This window comes from Hippoglossus hippoglossus, chromosome 6, assembly GCF_009819705.1.
Source record: "Hippoglossus hippoglossus isolate fHipHip1 chromosome 6, fHipHip1.pri, whole genome shotgun sequence".
NCBI classification, from domain to species: domain Eukaryota; kingdom Metazoa; phylum Chordata; class Actinopteri; order Pleuronectiformes; family Pleuronectidae; genus Hippoglossus; species Hippoglossus hippoglossus.
Window position 1 is genome coordinate 19,218,887 of NC_047156.1, and position 11,485 is coordinate 19,230,371.

At 42.2% G+C, this 11,485-nt stretch overlaps 1 long non-coding RNA gene across 1 annotated transcript; it reads right to left on the reverse strand.

Moving 5' to 3' along the window:
• Positions 1-5,349: 5,349 nt before the first annotated feature.
• LOC117763302 lies at positions 5,350-11,464 on the reverse strand. The gene is made up of 4 exons (XR_004614134.1): positions 10,174-11,464; positions 8,476-8,598; positions 8,107-8,295; positions 5,350-6,205 (listed from the first exon to the last, which is right to left on the reverse strand). It is a non-coding gene; the product is annotated as an uncharacterized LOC117763302 (long non-coding RNA).
• Positions 11,465-11,485: the final 21 nt, after the last annotated feature.

Here is an 11,485-nt window from a genome sequence, read left to right on the forward strand (position 1 = left end):
CATCTTCATCATTCTCTTGTCTTTGCCTCACCCAGTCTCAGACTTTTTCCTTTTCCTTCATTGTCTTGGTGTAATTTGAAGAAAGCAAAGATATTTGAATACGCGATTGAAGAGCCCTGATTTACCAGAACAAGCCACATTGCCTTATTTTCTATCTTAGACAAGAATAGCACCATATCTCTCCTTCTCCCTGTCTGCTGATTAGGAGCAGAAATACCTTTGTTGGCATCAGGGGTGTAGCAACAGGGGATCAGATAGAGGAGAGAGGGGTAAGTGCCAGCTTTTCATTCCTGGCCCACTGGAAGCCAGAGTGCAGGCCGGGCATGGGTTAGACCAGAGCCAATAAGCTAAGACAGTACTCAGACAAAAACATCTAATCTCTTTAATTAGCCTAAGCTTACCTTGATGGGCTGGCTATCAGGTTTGTTTGCTTGTGTTTGTGTTACCTCTTTAGAATCTTGTCCAGCGTAAACACTGACCAGTCAGGGCCAGTAAACCTCACGGCGACCTAAGCTCAGTCCTGATGAGGCCAAACATCATTTCGGAGGTCCTGGTTATGGTTAGTGGTCAGGTGTGAGTTGTGATAGGGTTAGGGTTAGCCACAAATCGATCAAGGTTAAGGTTAGGGATAAGGCTTTGGCCAGGCTGTCCGCAACGAACGGAAGTCAATGTATAGTCACACTTAGCTGTGCAAACGTGTGAACGCACTCACATATGTGCGAGAGAATTAGTTTATGGGTCATAAAATGTCCAGGTGCAAATACACTAGTAGCCAGGGTAAAGTTTCAGCTCTCTCTCCAACTCCAACTAATGATTAAGACCATATTTACTTTGCACTCTTTTCTATTAACTAATTCAAGGACACACAAAAACCCAAAATGTCATTGCTGTACTTACTACTGTACAAAAATTATCCCTTAATTCAAACCCAATTTCAACAGATTGAAATTTGTATCGTTCTACACCTGCAGTCAAATATGGGACCAAGACTAACCTGTTATGGATTTCTCACATTTGAATGTGTAGAACTCTCAGCCCAGTTCAAGTGTTTCAGCAGCTTCAACCTAATGTGAAGGGGTTAACATGTCTGTCAGCGTGGGGGGGGGGGGTTTCCATCTGTTCTCTGGTGAAAATGGCCATAAGACTTGGTGCTCTGGCAGGATAGGAATCTATCTGGCTTGCGAGTCAACACGTCCTGGGTCGGTGGGAGGAGGCTGCTTACAGGATGTGACGTCCTCTCAGCAGACGGGATGTCAGTGGGAGTCACCTCCTCTCTCAGGGTAGAGGTGGCACCAGGATAGAGTGGACACTTTCAACGTTCAGACACTGTTACCCAGAGATGGATAAACCAAAGGTAAAAGGGGAAGGCACAGGGGTCAAAGCGACAGTGGCAGATGCTTCTATAAAGGAACCCATTTGATGGTAAACTTCATATGTTTGCAGCGGTACAATTGTGATTATTTTATTATTTTTTAACCCCCGTCTGTTTGCTTGTTTGTTTGTAAGCAAGATAAAAAACTGCTGGATAGATCATCACGGATCTTGGTGGACGGATGTGTTACGGGTCAGAGAAGAACCCATTAACCCATTTGGTGCAGATCTGGATCAGTGGGCAGATCCAGGAACCTTTTTTTGACATTGTGATATTTTAGAATAAAGTATTATTCATGGATCTTGCTAAAAAATCTGGCATGTTTAGGGGATTGATTTTGTGGAATTTGTGTGGCTCCATAAAAGGACTATTGGCGGATACCTCTACTGAGTGACATTCTAGTTTAACCTGTTGGGAGCTTGGTTATTATAGTTGACAGAAGGAGGTTAAACTTATCCAACCTAATAATCCTTTGTCATGGTTAGGTTAGTTTTACATGCACAATTTTTTTTGTGGTAATTCATGCTTTTCCCAAGCTGTTTTCAGATTATCTGCTAATAATATTGGACTCTGATCTATTTGTCAGACAGTACGGGGCTCTACTCGTGATCCCACCATGAGGTCACCTGTCTCCCTATCCAACCTAATGACCCCATCCTCCCGGTATGAACCTGGCAGGACCAGGACTCGGGCTTGGTTCTCCTTTTTCCGTGCCCCCTCCCCCCACCAGACACAGTGATGGCACTCAGTGCCAGAGACACCCCTCCCTTCCCTCTCCTCCCCTCCCTTCATCAACACTCTTCTCTCCTCTCCTCCCGCCCTCCCTCCCTTCCCTCTCCGCCGCAGGCAGACCCAGGCATGGGATCTCCATCTGTGCACAAAGGAGCCTCCTCTATCTGCATACGCTGCACATAAAAGGGCCTTTTGTCATGAGCTCTGCACACATGACCGTCCGCCTTTCACCCCACTGGAAAAAAAAGATCACTCTCTCTCCAGCAAGTCCAACCCCACCCCCAACACCAGACTCGACCCCCGACCCCCACCCTGCCAGATTTGAGAGAGAGAGAGAGAGAGAGAGAGAGAGAGAGAGAGAGAGAGAGAGAGATCCACTACGAACTTTGTCGAATAGAGACAACCGTCAGATGGGGCTGCTTGCATCCCTGCTGCAAAGTCCCCCCTGTTTTTCTCTTTTTCATTTCCTCTTTTTTCATGCCTGCCTTCTCTTTTTCTCACTCCTGGTGTCCTTGTGTGCACTCACTGCTAAAATGCATTTTAGCGTCTGCCACACTGAAATATGAATGTGCTCTCGTTTTTGCTGTCTCCCCTACTTTCTGCAGTGTCTGACATTTAAGGGGCATTAGTGGTTGGTTTTGTACCAGGTTATCAAACCCCCCATCCCCATTATAGAGGCACAGGCTCAGTTGACAGCCGTCCGGGGCCGGAGCTGATGCTTCTCTCTCTCTCTCGTTTCAGTGCCTTCTGCCTTTTAACCCTGCGACCCGGCGCCGTTCAGCAGAGCCAGGCGTATTTGTAACGTGTAGAGATAAAAAACGTTCCCTGCACATGAGAACCAAATTGAGATGAGATATGGAAGAATTCTCCACTGTTGTGAGACAAATGGGCTGTTTGCCATTTTGGCCACTAAAGAAAACAGATATTGGTGTTGAGGGATATTGAGTCGGGGTGGGGACGGAGCAAAGACACAGGGGCGGGCTAACACACACTGTCAAGTGCACGGCTGCTGCCACGAAAATACGCTTTCCTCAGCGTTTCCTTTGAAACACACACGGCCCTGGTGCCTTGCTCTGCAGCCAAACGAGTGTGGATTTTGGAAAGCCCTGTAGCTCATCTTGCTGTCGCTGCACACGGGCCTGTGGCGGAACGGAAGGATAAGATTGACTTCTCCCTCCACCGTCATGTCCTCTGCGTGACCCTCTGCTGATCTGAGCTGGTGTAAGAGGTCAGAGGCCGTCATATGGCCGTTTCCTGTGCACTGTCCACGCCTTTAGCCTCATCATGATGATGATGAGGAACACAGCAGAGAATATTGCACAAATAATAGTCAGCACAGTATGTAATGCATGTAATTTCCACATAGGGAGCTGTAATGTTTACCCCCTTCAACGGGAATAGGGCTGTGTATTTCTATTTAAGCATTATAATAATATCAGAAATACTAATTACGATGATAATAATGGTAGTAATGATAATAAATGCATTTACATTAAATGCTGCTGAACTTTGCATGAAAACAGGCAACTTGAATGTGTTGCAGACAAAAACGTATGATTGGAAATGCTAAATAACAATTAAAATTTCATATTAGCATGCTGTGTGCAGTAGCTCAGTGCAAAACCTTTTTCTAAATCACACCAGCACAACACACAGTAAACACTCACACAAATGCAGTGAACCCCTGTGTACACCAAAGAGTCTGGTGTATAGAAACGATCCCTAGAACCTGATCACCAAGCTCCTCGGTGCCTGGGCTGGCTGATCGGGCACAGACATAATGCAGAGTAACAGAACACGTCCTTGCACCTGCATGAACTCGATTTGTTCACTTAAATGCAAAGATCGATGACTATCTTAAATTTCTACACATCATATAGAGTCAGATTTACATCAATGCCCCTGCAGGATTTGGCCTCAGATGAAAATTACTTTCAGTAACTTACAGACTCTAAAATATATATATATATATATATATATCAAATAAGTGTCAAGTTGTATTTCACTTATACACAGGGTCAACAGTACAATGAATAGTGTTGGACAATGCACCAAGAGTAGAAATTAAATTTAAATAAAATTCAGTAAAAAGAGCTCCATAAAAACAAATCTCAATATAAAAGTCAAATACAATAATGTAACATTATATACAGGAATCAAGTGTAAAACCAAAATGAGTGTATACTGTATATGTGTAAGTTATTGCACATTTTCCAGAGGTGATAAAGCAAAACACAGCCAACAGGCAGGTGGCAGGTAGCACTTAGTGGAGTACAGGAGAGAACTAATAAATATGGTCAAATAAGGAATATGTGCAATGTACATTTTTAGACCTGCAGTGTTGGCACTGTGTCTGTTTTCTTTAAAATTTGGTGCGTGTCTTCAACACATTATTTTGCTGCACAAAAAAAATAATATTTTACTTGAATTGCAAAGAGCCACTAAATGTGCAGAAATAACCCATGGAGTAATAAAACCTCTGTTTACGCAGCTGTCCTGTGAAGCGCTGCTTCTCTCCCACATAGATAAATATCCCTCTGCTAATAACATTATGCAGATCAATTACAGTCCGTCAGCCAATTAAAAGTTAGGTAATCAGAGTTTTTAACCTCGTCACTTTCAAATCAATATCAGGACTGTTCCTCTTTTAAGGGATGCCACAGATATTTTTTTATCCATGCATTAAGTTAGAAGCAATTATAAAGCTCATTAAATTGCATCGGTGAAGTGGGAATTGGATGAGTATCCATAGTATTTCCAGCCTCACTGTGTGTGATCAAAGCTTTTTAGTTTTCTGTGGTGATCACGAGAGACAAAGTGCTGTGAAGTGATTCGGGGGCTGAGGGCTCAGTGGCTCTGGGTCGGGCACCAGGGGGAAAGCATGTTTATGGAATGGATAAAGTGTATAAGCTGCATGTTTTGCTGTTTTTCAGGGGAGAAAGGAATCTAGAGAGTATGTGTGAGAAAACAAAGCAGCATGCACAAAGTGTTTGTCGAGGCAGTGAACCGCTGAGTGCGTATGGCTCGACTGTTGGACTCCGCGCAGCCCTGCGGTGCAGACACAGGCGTTTTGACACGGCCCCTAAAATGCCAGGGCCTGTGCTCTCCTGGCTTAATGTAGAGGAGGAATAAAACAAGATGGCCACAACAATACAATGGGTAGAAGCAGCCTTCAGTGGGAAGCTGAAAAGCAAGAGTTCAGGTATGAACAAGCCTGGCACAGGATGGTCACATGGACAGAAAAGGAGAATGTTACGTTTATTGTAATGCATCTTTGACTCTTTTTGAGAATGTGCCCCAGGTCCTCAGTTAACTTATAGCACATTAACACCACATAATAATAATACAAGTAATATAAGGTAATAAGTAATATAATACAACAAGGAGTACAAGTTATTTTTTTATTTCACTGAAATGCCTCTTGTAGTTACCAGAATAACTTAAATATTACAATGAGTAAAGAGTAATGCCATTAAAGGGGGATATTTAATTATTATTTGAATTTTTTAACATTATTAACACTCTTGTGCTTACTAGTGCTATAATACTATTAATATAAAAACTAAAAAACTACTTCAGGGTTTCTACTACTTGAATCAGTGTTTTACTTTGGTCTTTTAATATCACAGGACCAATGTTGTGTGGAAACATTCACAAAATATGTTTCATTTGAAAAAATGATTTGGTGCGAAAATCCAAACGTAATCTCTTTCCCACATTTTGTTGAAGTTTGATGAGCAAAATGAAGGGAGATCAGTTTATATCTAAAAATATTTAAAAAAAATATATATATATAAGTACATACATTCATTTTCTTTTAATGCCTTGGTATCAACATTTGGATTTCATTCATCTTTAGTCTGTATTTCTTGCCATAACTGCCTTGGTTGGATGTTGTCATACGAAAGCTGACCGGATCTGGGACAATATGTTTGTCTGTTGAGGAGCTGCCAGAAGTAGTTGTTAATTACAGTCAGGGCGCGTCCCTCTTCGGATAGGTCGTCCACTCCGAGGTGTGATATCGAAGTGGTCTATAATTTCCCGCTTGTTCTCAGGAGGAGTTCTACGTCGCTCTTGTCTGTCTCTTCTTCCTTCAGAATCCTATGAGAAACAGCGAGGTGAGTTCGTTTCTGCCTTAAAAGCTTTTTGTCTCCTTTCGATGACCCAGTATTCAGGAATGTACCTTTCTCTAAATGTTCCTTTATAATTATTTAAAACACAAAAGCTAACTGAGGCATTTGACAAGTTAAATCAATAATCTGCTCTCTGCCGTGATATTAGAAAAGCGGAGCAGGGCCCATTGTAAAGTGTTTTCGGCAAAAGTCTGTTGAACTTACTTCGAACCAAATTAAACTAAACAAATGCAACTTTTTATATTTATAAGCAATTAAGGGATTTTGTGATTTGTGAAATGCCACCAAAAACAGTCACATACTATCACATGTATTTCTTAAAAGAAGTAGAAATGTACTGGCTTCAATTATTGTAAAATCATCAGAGCAAAGTATTTGAAGTTATTCTAAATTTAGGTGTACCTTTGAAAATTTTACAGGTGTCTATATTTTCGCTGTGGCTGAAATCTGTTTTCATTTTCTTTCTAAATTAAAATGTGTGTATTTAAGCCTAAAAAACATAAAAATAAATTTTCAAATTAAAATGTTGTTAGGAGAGTTGTATATGTTCTATGGGAATAATTAGTATTAACCAGAAATAATTAGATGGATTTTAGCTTTAAACGGATACATTTCATCCACATTAAAATTTTGCATGAACAAAATCGGTATCCTTGACATTTTAGTTTTTTTTATTAGAAATTCCCTGTTACACCTTGAAATAAACATCAAACTCATAATTTGAGTAATATATTTTACAGAAAGTAATTTTTGGATCCATTTTTTTACAATATACATAAATGATTATTTAAGAGTGCCTTTTATGATTTTTTATTATAAACAAGGGCAGCAGAAAGCAAAGAGCTGGCAGGTTATTGTAAATCAGCTTTTAAACCAAAGGCATATTCTACATTAATAAACATTTTGTAAAATAAACTAAATATTTTGGAAATTATAAATGTTCTTTCTTTTGAAATGTTCAATGTTAATTACTGCAAATAAATACTCAACTGTAATATCTAAAAGACGACCAATTGAGGGAAAACTTTCTCTGCAGAAACATGAACTTGACCTTTCACAACACTCTCCAGGGAAAAGCCATAATTCTGATTCTATGTTTGGGAAAAGGAACGACAGAAAGTCTGATCACATGCAGTGATTCTACGGATGGTGTTCATTTATTGTGAGGTTTTATTAGCTTACTGTTTCTCGGACATCACATTTTGCCTTCACCTCTCAGCTGATGAAAAAGTAAAAGTGTGAAAAACCCGACAGAGACAGTTTGTGAAGAATCGCTCCTTTTTGCTTTCATCATCACCATCATCATCTGATAAATGCGGAACATCAATACTGCGCATGTCTTGTGTCCACCATTTTGTGATGAGAACTTTTATTGCACATGCCCCCATTTTATGAAGTCGAAACACGAGCCTCCGAAAACACGTGCCTCCGAAACAACACGTTTCAATCAATCATGCTCAATCGGGAAGTTATAGAGATTATAAATATTACACAGATTATTCCGAGCTACATAAATGATGCACAGCTTGCAAACATCCTTCATTTTTAAACAGGGGCGCAGGAGAGCATTAGCACTGCAACAATACCTTGCAGTGCTAATATTGCACCATTTATTCATGTTTCTCCAGAAATATGTTTTCAAGCTGCTGCACCTTGCTTTCATTCTCGTCATTCCTGCCCTGTGTGTGTGTGTGTGTGTGTGCATGTGTGTGTGTGTCAGAAAGTAGTGGTCACAGTCTGCTGCCTGAGGTGACTGCTGGGGTCAAAGGTCAGGCTCTGTTAATAAGACGTGATGTGCTGCCCTGGGACCTGGGTCCCACGAGGGATAACCCCATAATCGGCATTAGTTAATGTGTTAGTAATCTTTACCTTCTTTAAGCAAACACCAATGGAAAATTCAATGGGCCCGCTTGGCCTCCCGTGTAACGCTTTTGACCCGGGGGTCATGGCCTTTGTTCCCCGCTCGATGGGGAGTGCCCTCAGAGGTCTCGGGTGTAATAGAGAAGTTGTTTAGACACGTGCGCAGCTTAAGCAAGACCACCTCATAGACTCCTGCTCCTGGAGAGTATAAAGTAGTGCGGGGATACTGTTCATGGTTATCTTTTATTCCCTTGAATACGACCATTAGAATATCCGTGTGTGGGGTTTTTTTTATATGCCACATATCTGGACCAGTGTGTTGATACAGCAGTGGTTGCTGACGAAGCACAGAGCCCAGCCCTCGTTCACCTTCCTCACCTCCTAAAGCGTCCTTGATGTTTGCAGATGACAAATATTGTTTGTCTTTGCCGAGCCCCTGCCCACTGCAATTTCATATTCCTCCAGCGCTCCTCACTGCTTCCTGTGGCTGTAGGAATAAAGCTATGGAAAAACAACATATTTATGCAGCAATGTGTCTTTGCCCTGTCCCCTTATCTGAACTTTCTGTACAGAGTGCCTGCTGTGACTAACAAGTGTTTTTAAAGCACATGAATATGTGTGTTCCCCCCCGGCCTGCAGCTGACCACATATGCAGAACGAGGCTTAATCAGAGAAATGTATTTCTTGGAAATATTATTTTAGAGATGGGGGATGCTTATGTGCAATTTACACTGCTGAAATTTTAATCTCTTTAAAACATGTATTTGTTCCTATTTTTTATACTATTAAAATGCTTTTCTGGGATAGAAAATGTTAATATAACAAGTGCCAGTAGTCATGTGATGCTTTTCACTATATTAACAAACAAAAAATGGCAGGTTAGAGCCCATTTGTGGTTTTTTGTTGTCGTTTATTAAATAGTCAGATGACATCGTGCTGAGTCTGTAACATGGCGCCGTCTGCCATTTTGTTTCCCATCCCATATCAATAGGACTGATTGACTGGTTCTGTATCACACAGCTGTATGTATCTGTATGCAGCCATGTGCTCCGAATGAATTACTATTTCTTTTCTCTGCTAATTCCACAAAGTCATGTTTTTGTGTCACTATTAATTCTAAAAACATTTTTAGCTTAATAATTTGGTCTATATTTAACAAAAGATTTTAATATTAGCAGTTGTAAAAAAGAAGTAAAGATTACAAAGGTTTGAAAATGGATTAAATCAGACCCGAGATTTTGTTTTTACTCTACAAACTCTGAATTAGCTGCTAAAATATGATAAATTATGACTTTGAAAATGAAACATGATAAATAATCGGTAAACGCAACAGAGGAACAGTGAAGGGGAGCGCAGTGGTGAGAGTTGGCAGGCGACCCGAAACCAAAACTGTATCCTCATGTGAACTTTGTGCCATGCAAAGTGCAGTATATGCACACGAAGCATAAACGCAGAAAAAACTGTGTGGCTACATTCAATATCTGCCGTTCTCACACGTTCTATTTTAAGCTTCAAGTTACTCCCTAATAAGTTCTCTTAACATATACGCATGGCAGCTTCATACATCGGAGCCACAATGAAGTCATGGGTTTCTCAATTGGTTCAAACTCATGGCGAGATGTGACGTACAGCTGCACTCCTCCTAATAGGATTCTATAGCTGGTGCCAGTGCAGACACCTGAACCCAGCGAGCCTCTATCACATTGAGGGAGAGCAGAGCGGAGAACAAATGCATTGCAATCCTTTCTGAACTCTAAAGTAAATCAAATTTCCCCCTCCGACTCTCTGCACTTCTGTGTTAAACCACCTGTGTTTTCCCTGAAACCCGTCGAGCAGAATCGTTTTTTTTGTTTGTGGCGAGTTCAGCCACCGTGCTGCTGTAGTTAGGGAGAGAGCCGACGAGGAGCAGGGTGGTGGCCGTGCTATGAAAGCAGCCCTCACAGACTGTGCAGCCTGAAGCAGCAGCCATGTTAGCCCGATCTGCATGAAGCCCGAGCCCCACTAATAACGCAGTGATCCTCCAAAACCAACACAAAGTTTTTCACAGAGTAAAAGTAAGAAAAGTTGAACCCCCACCTTTTTTCTCTCTCCCTCTCATTGTGTCTGCTAGGCATGTGGTCCCCTCTCGCCCTCTTTAATTCTCTGCCGTTTTTTTTTTTTTTTTTTAAAGCAGAAATGCAATCAAAATAGCTCCTCAGTGACAGATACACTTTACATATCCCCTTCCTCCTCTTACTTCCTCACAGAGCTCCTGCAGTTCAAGGCCGAAGGGGGGAAAAAAGTAAGTGCTGCGAGCCTGTGCCTTTGCAGTTTTTGAGCACCAGAGCCAAAAGAGGCAGGAAGTTGTCGTACAATAGCGTTACAGTAATCTTCCACAAATGGAAAAAGCCAAAAACCGCTGATCGCCGAGTAGAGAAGGTGGCAGAACAGAGGCAGAGAGAGGGAGGGAGGGGCAGGAGGGGGGAGAAAGAGCGCTAGCGTGTGTGCGAGAAACGGACGTTACTGCAAAGAATAATCAATACAATCTAAGATGGTGGAAACAGCCATGCTGTTCAGGCCCCCCCCCCCTCGAGTTCCCTCTTGGGCTCGCTTCTACTCTTCATGTAAATCGGTGCATTGGATTCAGTCAGAACAAACTGTTTAGACGCTAATATTCTTTTTAAAAAGAGACAATCGGTATCTCGGGAGGTGGAGGACTTTCTCCGAATCTTCTCTGAACTGTTGCATGTGCTTCACGGGGCAAGTGGCAGCTGTTTTACCTCAAGGAAAAGCAGCAAAAGTCTCACCCCCCAAAAAATGCTTATCTGCCTTTTTGACTTCGTGCCAGATTTGCTGCAAGCGTTCAGTTTGCTTTGCGACAGAGGAGGAGGAGGAGGAGGAGGAGAGTCCCGGCCATGCGTTCTTTGCCACATGTACTGAAATAAACACTGGGCGAGCTTATCTTTTTCCTGCGTGTGTGTGTGTGTGCCTTCGCTGCTAGTCACTGTGGCACGCTAAAGAGTTAACGCACTCCAGCGTGTGCTGCTTCTTACAGTGTGCTCCCAAGGCAAGCGTCAGGCAACAACCCAGTGCAGTGGCAGATCAAGGTTAATAATTCAACCGGCTCTCAGAACTGTTTCATATTTCAAGGATCCCTCGGCCGGGGATCGTCCACTCTGGACGACCGTCTCTGCTCTTCCTCGCTTTTCTTTTCACCAGTTGATCTAGCAGCAGAGGTGTACTGTGTGTACTGTGTGTACTGTGTATATCCCCAGTATGGCGTGTTGGGTGTGCAGTGCACTGCGTCTGCGCGCTGCATGGAGGAGTGGATTTCTGTGTCACTCTTCCTCCTCCACCCCTCCCACATTTAGTGCTCTCCACCCTCCCACTCTCCCTCTCTCCCTCTCTC